This window comes from Ctenocephalides felis, unplaced genomic scaffold (genome assembly GCF_003426905.1).
Source record: "Ctenocephalides felis isolate EL2017-DRISC unplaced genomic scaffold, ASM342690v1 CF-g0.4_SCAFFOLD_01886, whole genome shotgun sequence".
NCBI lineage: Eukaryota > Metazoa > Arthropoda > Insecta > Siphonaptera > Pulicidae > Ctenocephalides > Ctenocephalides felis.
In genome coordinates, this window is record NW_020538040.1 from 154,008,377 (window position 1) to 154,022,420 (window position 14,044).

A 14,044-nucleotide genomic window follows, 5' to 3' on the forward strand; every position below is an offset into this window, starting at 1 on the left:
GGTCGTTGACGGTTTTGCCGTCAACGAAACGAAACGGTTATCGGGGTTTCGTCAACTAGTTAAATAACTAGTTATTTTTCAACTATAGTTATTTTTAACGATTCAACGCTGGCAACGTTAAGAAACTGATAGTTGAAATAACTGTCTCATTGAAAGTTGGTAATATGAAGTTTGTTCTTATAAAAGTCAAGTTGACGTTGGATTTGATGAACAATAAGAAATAAATGTGAATTGTCATATTTATTACACACACACACACACACACACACACATATATATATATATATATATATATATATATATATAAAGGTTTAATTATTTAAAAAACTTAAATATTTTCATTACAGCAAAGCCATATACTAAAACATCGAATTTACATGTTATATAAAAATAGCAATATAAAAATGTATAGTTATATAAAATGTTATGAAAAATAAAAATCAATTTTCAGGTTTAGTTTAAAAAAATTATTACAAGACAAATGCTATGAGATTTTTATGAAAAATATTAACCATTGAAAACTATAATAAATGTAACTGATTTTCTAAAATTAAACGATTTGGCGCGTGTTGCAAGTTTCTTTTAAGATGTACATGTACATTTGCAATATTTTAAAAGCAGTAGCCTTACAATAAGCGATTTTCATAGTATTAGTTGATCCTTTCCGACGCAGGTACCTGCCTACGTTCGTTTTCGACAACGAACGAATTCCTATATCGTTGAAAAAACTAACTGGCCGCCATGTTTCAACGACTTCGAAACCAGTTGATTTTCAACTAGTTATTTCGTTGCGACGAAACGGTTAGTTAGTTAACGAAGAAGAAACGGTTGAAAATAACCGTTCGTTGATTCAACGCCCATCACTAGTACTTGAGCAATCTTGTCTAAATTTGCTGCAAAATAGAAAATACTTGATTTTATGTCATTGCTATTTGTTTAAATAACTAACAGCAAACCCAATTTAATTTTTGTCTAAACGTAAGCAAAAAATCACATACATTTGCATATATAGACAAATCTTTTACAAATAGTGTAGAGCGGGGCATAGGTCCGCCGGTAAAAAGATTCACCACCGATATCTCAAAAATCAGTAAAGTTGAAAATTTTTTAACAAAAATATTTGAAAGTAGAAAAAGATGTATTGTCAACCATCACCATGATTCTCACGACGTCGCTATCGGAAGATAATCGGCATTGTTTGAAAATCCATAACAAAAGTATTTTCTTTCGTTGTTAGTTGTTTTTATTGTAAGCACTGTTGTTTAGTTTACGAGACCTTAATATGATTCTAAAGTGTACATTATTTTTTGTTTTATATTCATCAGTTTTTTAAGTGGGATAAAATGATTCAACTGAACCCTTACCCTGACAAAGGCGTAAACAATAAAAAATAGTAAATAACAATGTTCAATCAGATAAAAAAGTAATTTTGCAAAAAATAAATCAAATTAATAGTTATTCGAACAATAATATAGCAAAAGAAAATAGAATAGATAGTGAATTGAAAATATTTTTATAATACACATGCCAAAATCGATAACTAACTATGTTTAATTAATTACTCATGCATTAGATAAGAGAACTGTAAACTTTTGTTTGCAAAAATTTAATTAAAAACATATTTGATTCGTTTAACGGAAGTAATATTATAAATATTTAATATCGAACTATTTTCATAATGATGTTTTGGTGAACTTTGAGGTACAAAGAACCAGGTTACAAATTGTTGAAAAACAGCAAAAAACACATTTTTACAATGATGAATTTGCTGAAGTTGAAACCAGAGAAATTCTCGTGTTGAAAATCTTTATCCGCTTTCAATACTAACATCAAAAAATAAAAATCTTCTTGCGAAATCGAAACGTATTGATAAAAATTGCTGTAGCAAATTTGTTATGCACGTTTCTGTATTTTTTATTTCCCCCGCTATCAATATCTGAAATAAAATAATTATCTTTCACACTTTAACTTTGAGATATCTCAATAATATTCTGATTAAATTATCTAAAAATAGAAATACGGGCAAAAAATTGTTTTAAAATGCTAAGTTGAAAACAGCACTAAATCTATCTCATTATGCACGTCGATTTATCAAGCAACGTTCTCCTGATGAGCAATTCAGCAAGAAACAGCTTCCAATGTTTTCTTAGCGGCTTGTGGCGTTATCAATCGAATGCAATCAATAACCCATTAATTATAAAAGGCGAATCGCCAACAGTTTTGCAAATAGAGGAAACGGGAATTTGTTATCAAACTTCTTACATTGACTCATCTCCCACCTATATTGGCTTCGCATAAATATGTGTTATAACATTTTTCACAACATATTTTCGTCTAAATTTTCAAGTAATCTTGATGTTATTACTGCTTGACATCAGGCTGACAGTGATGGGTAATGAACCTGAAACGTTTTAAACGTTTTGGTTTCAAAGCCAAAGTTAAGTCAATAGTATTTTTTTAAATTTTATTTGCAATAGCAATCAGAATACATGACAATTCTATGAGCTATTTGGCTTGTCATTTACTCACACACTTTCAATCACACATATAAACTAATCTGATAAATATTCTACTATTTTGTTCATAGAAAGTTGTGATACTTCTAAGGGAATTAATTTGACAAAAAAATGAGTAAATTTGGAGAATCTTTTGTTATACTAAATCATATTGTTCTATTATATATTTTTTCTTTCTATAAGAAATTTAAATGAAGCAAAATATGTATTGTGATTCAAAAAATATCTGCATAATTTAACATTAGTTAGTTTATTAATAAGTGATAGCAATTTACCATAACATCATCATAAAAACGGTTTGATATTAAATATTTATAATTTTGCTTTCGTTAAACATATCTAATCTATTTTTAATTAAATTTTCGCAAACAATATTTCATCAACAATCATTTGACAAATAATTTTCTAATCAATAAAAATTTATGTTTTGTGTTATTTTATGATTATAACAAGATATAATTTTAATTACGAAAACGAATGTGATAGCAGTTCACCAAAACATCATTACGAAAATAGTTCGATATTAAATATTTATATTATTACTTCCGTTAAACGAATCAAATAAGTTTTTAATTAAATTTTTGCAAACAATATTTTGCCGTTCTCTTATCTAATGCATGAGTAATTAATTAAACATAGATAGTTATCGATTTTGGCATGGGTGTGAAAAAAATATTTTTAATTCACTATCTATTCTGTTTGATTTTGCTATATTATATATTTTTTACTATTAACTTCCCGTAGAGTAAGTTATAGTAATTGCAAAAAAATTGAAAATGGAAACTTTTTGCATATCTTTATGTTTCAACGGTTTTGATGCATGTGTGGGGTGTGTTTAGTGTATCTGTGTTTATTTTGGATACATTTTTTATCCAAGATTTCTGGAGCACGGATTGCCCCATTTCATTCCTTTCCTATTATTAGGGAGATGTGCTGAATAGTTGTTGGCAAAGGCAGGTCCCACTGTTTCGGAGATTCCGAGCAAAAAGTGCAAACTTTAAGAGAACGGAGCATCCTAATAGAATTATTTTTATCGTCATTTATCAATTTTTTATTGATTATTGGTTATTTCTTTTATTCGAATGTTTGATTGTGGTACGGGAAGTTTCAACAACTTGCCTTAAGGCTCAAAGCAATGCACCACTAGATTAATATTTTGACAGCAATTGGAACTGTGATTTATCCGCTGCTGTGATTTACATTTACTAATCTAGTTATTCTAGAAGACAACTCAATCTAGCAAGGTTGATTATTCTCTTTCTGATGAGCTTATATTATTTTAATTATTATAATTTTTATTATTGATGTGAAGAGAGTCATTGATTGTGGTACTTGCACACTGTGTCACCTGTCTTTGGGCAGACAACCATTTATTATTTATTTATTACTATTATCTTGGATTGAAAAACAAATGGGAGGTTGATTCTGTTGAATTAAATCAACTTGCCCCAGTGTCCTCTACATTTAGAGAATTGTTACTGATCTGTATGCGCGTTATAAGTAACGATTTATTAATATCTATGCCGCATCTCCGAGTTCTGAGAGTTTGACTAATCGACACTGCCGCGGCATCAGAAGCCTCAGACGTTCCGTGAGACTTTTTAAATGTATATATTTAACTATTTAACTTATTTAACTATATTTGCGATTACCAATGCTGATCTGCAATAATGTTCTGATTTCAATGGCTTCCAACATATACTGAATAAAACACTTCTTGACGTTAGCTTGGTGGCAGAAACGGACAAAATTGGAAAGCTTTTTGACTGCTAGTGGCATTTTTGCAGATAAAAATTAAAATTTAAAATTAAAAGTTCATGATATTTAAAATATATGAAATATTTAAAAAAGGCCAAAGGAGCGGCTAATTGCTTCGTCATACGAGCAAAATTCGAGATACGAGACGCCAAAGCTTCGAAGATTCGTCTTTTCGTCATACAATCCAAATTCGAGATACGTGCGAGTGAGAGGCATAACGTAAACTTATGGGGGTGCGAATGAAATAGGTTTATCTGATATCAATTTTAATAAGGATTTTCGTATGCAAAGTCGGTTTTAACTAACTATCATACAAATTAAAGTAAATTATTCTAAGGTGTTTAACTAATTTTTGCAATACTAAAAGGTGAAGAAAAAAATAATTCTCATTGGATAGTATTTTAAACGCAAAAACTAGTAAAATGAAAATTTAGTAATTTTTTATTTATTAATATGTTATGTTTTTGCAAGAATGTATTTGATCTTTTAGTAATAAGCTAGGAATAAAGTTTTATTTTTTGTTATTATCAAAAAACAATGTGCTGGATCGAATGAATGGCATTTCAATGTTTTTTTTTTTTTGATAAAATTGCGGAATACGAGTATTTTGACATGCGAGCGTGGTTACGGAATGCATTAAGCTCGTAAGGCGGGGTACCACTGTACTAATTAATTAAGTTTTCCAACCTTCATACAATAAACAAAAAAAGTCTAAACAATTGAGACAATTTGAGATGCTTCAAAACCTACTTTCTTCCAATTTATTAAAAGAAAACAAGGTAAATTTATTTATTGTATATATTATTAAAACACTTTGAGAACTACCACAGTTTCTGTAGGTGTTCTTGCTTCACCATATGCCCTCGGTAGCAAATATCATTAGATTTATTAGATACGCTTTAATGATGTATGGATGGCTTGTGATGAGAAACGGCACTGCCAATATTTAATAGATCACTTAATTTCCATATGTTATATTAACCTGAACACTTTATTAAAACACTATTAATGCAGAAGTTTCAAGATGCTAGTAAAAGATAATTATATAAAAGCGTTAAAATAAAGTTGTTCGAGCAATGTGTAGTATTGCAATGCAGATAATTAAGTGCAATTTATTCTTTCCCGTAATTTTTGTAACGTCAGTAAATTATTTCACATACTTTAAAAAATATTTTAGTTAAACCGGTCAAGAAATATCTACACACATGTGATACTATATATGACATTGACACATCTATTAGAACTTGTTATTTTTGTGGTCAAAAATATTTAGAAAATGTTTAAATTTTATATAGATTAAGTAGTAAAATCAGATTTTCACTTGAAAATTTATAGGATAAGATATAAACTTGGTTACAATGAACCCGTCGTGGAGTAGTGGCGATGAACGTGAGCTAGAAATTTTTAGTCACGGTTTCGGTACCAACCTCGGGCAGCTCTATATCAAGCAATATGATACCCGATTTTCACTTGAGGTCATAGATGCTCTATATCAAAGGTTCCCAAACTTGTTTGTGTCGTGGTCTACTTAGGCTATGTCATGGACCCCTTATTTACCTCATATTGATTTTTTTTTTTAAATTTCTAACAGTACTAAAGTGTATTATCAAATATTTAAAGTGAAAATTTATGCTTCTTTTATACGTTTATAAATTGAATTTAAAACAATAACAAAAAAATAGGTAAGCTAGCAGAAAATGTTCAATCATCAACATTTGGTAACAACTTTGTAAGATTTAACCTTACATCTCCCGGCTAATGATGTTCAGTCTACATCTTCTTTTTGCTAGGAGATTTTTATTTGCTTATTTTGCTTATTTTCGGTAAGAAATTTGCTTACTTTTGCTAACAAAGGGGAGGGGGGGGGTAAATAATTGTAATAAATCTGCTTACGTAATACTTGAACGATCCCTTACTTTACCTCTACCTTTACCTTTATCTCTTCATTCACCTGGTCCATACTTTTACCTCTACCTTTACTTTTATCTTTACTTCTACCTCTATCTCTACCTTTATCTTTATCTTTACCTTTACATCTACCTTTACCTCTACCAGTGCCTTTACCTTATGATGTATTGATGTATATTATGATGTATGGATGCATGAATGGATTAATCTCTTATTATAATTCTGTTTGCTTGTCGCTTTGATCTGATATAACTAAATTTTTTTCAAAAATCTCTTTTATCAGCGATAGCTGTGTCTTTTACTAAACAGTTCGACAAAAATGCTTTGTGCAAGTTGTCCATTAAAATCCAAACAGCATTACCTGCAACAGGAGATATATACTTCGCTAAAACAACGGTGCGCGGCGTAAAATTAATAACATAATTTTTATGCAGAGATTAATGGGTTGCGCGCGTAATTCTAATTTTATTGTAAAGATTAAAATGCCTCGGAGATCTTTTCTGTGCGACCCGACTGCTGAGCAGCGTCTCAAAACGTTTTGGCGTAATTTATTGCACCGCGCCGTAGGTGTCGCACGATGTGTGTACGGCGGGTTAAAACACATATGAAATTATTTACTGGATAATATTAATTGAATTTTAATCTACTTTTATACTGAATAGGAAGTAAATTACCATGCGATGCAACTTAATTTTAGTATAGGTCACATCAAATAAAAACAAAAGATGTAGGGTAGAGCGGGGCTTAAAGATTCGCGTGTAAAGAGGTCCATCATCGACATTTCAAAAACATGTAAAGTTAAGCATTTTTAACAACAATATTTGAAAGTATCAGGAAAAAGATGTGTAATCAACCATCACGTTAAATCTACGACGTTGCTATTGGGAGATAAACGGCAATGCTTGGAAATCTATAACAAATTTTTTTGTTGGTAGTTCTTTTAGATGTGAGCACTTTTGTTTAGTTTACGAGACTTTGATTGAGAATGACATGTCACAATATTTATTTTTGTGAACAAATAATTTATAATAAAATTTTTATATAGTTGGAAATTATTAATTTTCAAATTAAATCATTTCCACATTGATGAGCGATGGCTTGAAGATTGCAAATGAGCGCGGATCAAGAATTCAAAAATATATGAACAATGGTGCGAAGATTGGAGGATTAACTCCAACAATATTTCAAGTAGATGGATCATTGCTGCTTTCGAAATTCAAGATATTTACTAGCTTTTTTGTCTGAATCTGGTCATCCGTTGGTTTACTTAAAAATATAATTACTCAATAAAAGCTTACACCTGGGTAGGGTAAAAGGGACGAAATACTAGATCAAAGTTATTCACAGTGTTTACAAAAAAAACACACATTTATATACTGATGATTAGCTGAGAACTAGTCAGATAGTTCTTTATTTGATATGTGTTATTTGTTGTGACATAATTATAATACAATTTATATTATATAAATATTATATATATATATATATATATATATATATATATATATATATATATATATATATATATATATATATACATATTTAATATTGTTGGCGTATGTGTTATGGTAATATCCACAAAAGGCGATTGAATTTGATATCTTAACCTCAAGTGAAAATTTGATACCATACTGCTTGATATAGAGCTTCCCGTGGTTGGAATCGTAACAGGTCTAGTTTGTGCTACTCAACGTTCCTATCCATTACACTTCGACAGGCTCATATAAATAACATTTTTATTTCCAGTATTAATTTACAAGCTGTTATAAATGACATTCAGTTAATGATTTGGATATTCATAAGTGTGGAATGCCCTTTTTATATTTAGATTTTAGTTATTTCCTCTACAACTGTATGCATAATGGTATCCTGGTGAATTAACCAATTTGGCGTATATCTATGTGCACCAACTATTTGTCGCAACAGTTTATTTTAGAAGCGTTGTTTACGTTTATGTTACTTTTTTCACTAGATGCCCACAATTGCATACCGTAGGTCCATATCGGTTTTATGTATTAGAATTTTATTATAAACTGAATAACGAGATGATTTGAAATATACTAGTATGTATATGAGGATAAATGTAAAAAATATATAAAACTAAGGTTTATACCCGCTCGAAACAGAATACGATCGCCGTCCATCCTCTGTTGTATCACGGACGCGGATCGGGTTTGCATAGTCGCCGTCTTAACTGTAAAAAGGATTAAAGCGCGCGCACGTCCCGATACCAATATTGCAGAATGTGATGTAGATTTATTAGGACGCGAATCCCGAGTCTTGATTATTATTTTTTCATTAAGCAATATTCCTTTTTTTCTTAATTTTTGTTTTCCTTTTTATTTCAATCTCTTGTATACACTGAATCTTGGTCGAAGTATAGGAACTCTTATCGCACGTATTATGCAAGATGAGGAATAAATGGTGGAAGATACGAACTAATTTCTTTTTTCATTTAATCAATGTTTTTTTTTATTAATAATGCAATTACAGAAAAATTAATAATGATTAAGAGAAAATTTAGAATAACTAGTGGGGCGCATGGCACCGTGCCTTAAGGCAAATTGCTGGAACTTTCCGTACCAATAATTATTATTTTTTTAAAAACGATTAACATTTTTGAAAAAAATTTACTTCGTAAAAATTAGATTTTGACAAAAAATTAGTTTTTCTAGATTTTTTCTTTTTTTGAAAAAAAATGTTTTCTTCATTTTGACATATTTTGTAAATTCTAAACTTTTTTTAAAGCAATCGTACTGCTTTAATTAAAAATGAAAATTTGATCAATTCTTTATCTTGTCAATACAAGTAAATTGATTTTTGAATTATTAAAATTGGCCGCTCCGTTCTCTTAAAAACTGTGTTACTGTTTTTGGCACTTTTTGCTTCGTATCTTTGGAACGGCTAGACCTGCCTTTGCCAAAAACTAATCAGCACGTCTCCTTATCAATACGAACCGAATGTTTTTTGAATTATTCAAATCGGTTGATCGGTGTTCCCAAAATCGTCGACAAAAATTTGTATCCGCACACACACACATACACACACACACACATACACATACACACACACACATACATCTATTTTTTCTAAGGTATACCAAAATTATTGTTTTAACTAAACATTTTGTAATTTTGCATAACTTTAACTAAGATTTTGAGATTTTTTTTTAATCATTTTTGTCATTTTTTATATCTTTAACTTATAAGCTATTGTGAGAGATCTTTATACATTCAGATTTATGGTTCTTTCGCATGAATCAAAAATTTAATAATTATAGTAAAAATAGATATATTGTGTTGCAACAATTTTTTATAAATTCTAAATTGTCATACATATTTCTTCACCAGGATATACATTGCTACCACAGAAATCATTTGAACTAAATATAATTTATTAGTTATTGCAGCACAAAATGTCTTATACTCAAATGTACTACTATCAATGTACCTATCAATTAGTCAAGTGCCGTTTCGTTTAAATAGATTTATTATTTTGCATTTTTCGTAGATTTATAAGAAATTGTTTTCTGAGCATTTGATGCATTTACTGCTACTGCATTGCCACAATCTTGCCAAATTAGAATTAAATGTTTCAAATCAAATCGAATGTTTTAATAAAATAATGGGAAAACTTAAAACTATAAGGTACAATGGTAATTTATATAAATATTTGAATTTTTTGCGCTCACTGGCAGAACTAATAAATTTAAAAACAGATCTGCATGCATTTAGTGTGATGTGAGTTTATTGTTAGCTAACCCCAAAAAAAGCTTGATCATTCCAAGAATTATTGTAAAGTATCTATTTATTTGAATTTATTGGATCAAATTATAGAAAGTAAAAAAATACCAAGGGCACATAATAAAATAACGATAATCTTCAATTAGTTAGGCGGCGTTTCCTTTAAATAGATTTAACATTGTGTATTTCGTAACCTCCGGTCGTTTTTCTCATTCGTATTAGTTGAGACAAGCGAGCTGATTTATATCCGCGCTACAGTATTTAATCTTGTCTATCAGATTTATATCTCCAGTATCATTCGCAGGTAAACATGTTATAAATTAGTAGAATTAACATTAATAATATTATTTTTGACTGCTCGACAGAAGATTTATCTCGCGTCTCAAATTCGGAGCGATTCTGTAACGAATGCCAGCCGCGAAACGATTCGAATAAATTTAGTGACAAGTGTCGCAATGAAGAGAAAAAGTCTGAAAATAAATCTATTTTTTATACAAATTTATATATATATATATATATATATATATATATATAGGGTAGCAAACAAGGCTCAAAGGTCTGTGGGTAAAAAAATTCATCTCCGATATCTCAAAAACAAAAAAATTAAGAACTTTTTAAAAACAATATTTGAAAGTAGAGGGCAAAATATGTACAATAAAGTAATATAACCTGCCATTACCTTGATTTCAACGACATTGCTATCGGGAGATAAATAGCAAAATTATAATAGAAGTGTTTGATTTCGTTTTCGATTGTGAGCACTGTTGTTTAGTTTACGAGAACTTAATATAATTTTTAAGCTGACGATATTTAAATGTTTTATAAGATGTAATATTTTTATTTTAAAATCAACAGTTTTTTATATAATCTCTATAAAAGCTTTCATGTGGGTGGGGTAAAAAGAACCAACTGAACTTTTACCCTGGCAAAGGTGTAAATAATAAAAAATAGTAAATTAAGTTAAAGCAATTTTTTATGAGAAAATTTACATATATATCTATTCCTATATATTTATATTTCTGAGGAAATACCAGATGAAGGTTATGTACAGTGTTATCTCTGTAAAAAATGTTTCCCTGATGTATTTATATTTTGCGTTGGTTAAATAATGTAGCTATAATTTTACAAAATTCCTTTAAAAATCAAAATAGGACATTGGACCTGTTTGACCCTTGGCGATCCCATTTTACCCCTCCCATGTGGTAAAAAAAACAGCAAAAAAATAGGTTTCTTCAATGATCAATAAGCGGTGAGTTTTACTGAAAATAGTCAGATATGTGTTATTTGTTGTGATATAATTGATTTGGCTTTTCCAGTATAATTACTGAAAATTAAATTGGTACTTTGTGCTCGCCCTACCCAACGTAATTGTCGCAGTGGCAATTTTTAATATTGCAACCGTATCTTTTTAGGTTATTTTCTAAAAAAAAATATTTTTTAATAAACGACGCAATTTTTCAATAGTATTTTTTATGTACTTTGGGTGAAAATTTTTCTTATTATATCGTAAGAGGCTTTTTTGAGACTTTGGCTCAGATTTTGCATTCCCACATGTATGTATTCTTACAGTTTTTACAATAAAATTATCAAACATAAATATGTTAAAATTTTGATATAAATTTTGAATAATAACGTCATAAATAAATTTAAAAAAATTGCTCGCAGCGTAAAATTTATATAATGTTTTATATTTTATGTTTATATAAAATTTTTCAGTGTCAATTTTTAAAAATGCCACCATATCCTTTTAGTTTCTTATTTTTTAAAAAGAAATATTTTTCATGAAATTCATTTTAAATTTCCAATTTCCAAAATTTCTCTTTGTAATAAGACAAGAATCTTTTTTGGAATCATTTCTTACAATTAGCATTCATTATTACAAAAATAAGGGATGACTTAATACAGCTTTTAAAATAAAATATGTAATTAAATATGATTATATAGAAATTAAAAATAATATAATAAAAGTTATAAAGTTATTAGTGAAATTAAGTAAATTAAAGTTGCATATTGAATCACAAAAATGCAATTTCAAATTTAACTATTATACATTCATAAAATGCTAATATTTCGTATATATATACATATACACACACGCTCATATATATATATATATATATATATATATATATATATATATATATAGCTATATAGAGCTATATAGCTATCCTAGGTACAGGTACGTGCGTAATCATTTAAAATCTCTAATAAGTAACAGTATAATCTACAGGTAAAAGATTTCCTTCTCGTGCCCCCGCTGCGACAATATGATTCGTAATTTGTTAACAACTGTTTTGACATAACATTTTTTGGGGCATGAAACGGTCACTTTATTATATGTATAAATATAAACGTTTGTGAAGTCGAAAATATGTAAAGTCATAAAAGCAATAAAACGAAATTACTGTAATCCCTGTTTGCTAGAAGGGTTGTCCTGTAGGTGCCATAACAAAGTGGATTGACAAAAGGGTTGGCTAACACGGTGTTCTCTCTGGCAAGTGGATTATCTTCCATTAGCTATGTAAACCTTTTAAGTATTAACTAATCTTATATTATTGATTCTGAAGGTTGAATGATTCTATTGTTCATTTGACTTGTGCATAATTAGATTAAACTCAATTTGTGTTAAGAATTTAATTCTCAAGATAATCGCTCATGCGCTAAGGACCATCATAACGAAGTAGCAGCAAGACCGTTGCATTATTTTTCGAATGTTGTATTTCGATTTGTATTCAGTTCAAAATGTGTTCACAAAATAGTTACTAAAAAGTATATTTAGTAACAAGTATATTAAAATTAAAAATAAAGCATTGGATCTGTTTGTCTCCTGACCGTTCCATTTTGCACAGCCTATGGGAATTGACAAAAAACATTTCTACAATGATAAATTAGCTGCGAGTTTTACTGAACAGAGTCAGATAGTTGTTTGTATGATATGTATCGTTTGTTGTGATATAATTTATTTGGGTTTCACAATGTATTTGCTGAAAGTCAAATTGAACCTTTGTGCCCCGCTCTGCCTATAGATAGCATTAAAATTTAGACATGTTAGAAAAAACAACCCAATAGTTTATTTTCCATTTTAAATAAATTATAACAATATTTTAATTTTTATAATATAGAACTAGAATGCTTTTTTTTAAATAATAAAATTAAGATTTAAGTTTAGTGCTCGCCAAATAATAATGTTGACATAGATTAAGTAGCGATTATCTTCACAGTTTTCTATAGTAGTTTTCTGTTAGTAAGCATATTTTATGTGATTCGAGGAAAACTAGAGACCCAATAATAATATGGAAGTAGAAATAAACTACTTCCAACTTTTGTTTAATGTTGCTATTATGTTTGAAAATTTTATTCAGAACGTAACATAATTTATTTAACAAGAAAATATGCATTTTTAATTAATATGATATAAAAATAAAATGTGTTTTTTTGACTAATGAAATCAAGATATAAATTTTATTTTAAATAAAATCAAGTATCTATTTTCATTTCAACCGTTTTTGGTAGATAATTTGGAATATTTGATGTCCTTCCACCCCTTTTGAATTATATCACTTTCAACTTTTGTTTAAATTGGTGTTTTTTTTTTGAAAAAAAAAACAATAAATTAGAACATAACTTTATTGCAAAAATATGTTTAAGTTATTAACTCCAAAACTATTTAAAAAAATCAAGTTTTACTTCTAGTGATTAAATTTGTAATTTCAATTATATTTACATTTTATAGATTGCATTATAATTCCGAAGTAAAAATAGCCTTTATCAAGCCTTCATATATCAATAGAAAATTTTTAGTATTATAGAAATTGTAATAATAAATCCAATATATAGAGATAGGACAGCCGTTTGGGTTGCCATATGGAAGTCATTCTCGTTAAGTTCTGTTTGATGTTGAAAATATCTATAAGAAAATAGATTACATAGATTTTAATCTTAGTATAGTATTTAAATATTTTGTTCTAAATTATTTGATGTAAGTTTAATAATAGGAAAATTAAAAGAGAAAATATGCAATTGTTACTAATGTATAGTTTTCCCTTTATGAAAAGCTTTCAATTCGAAATAACTTTTCACTACCCTAAACATAAGATTTTTTAGACTTAATAAGTTCGT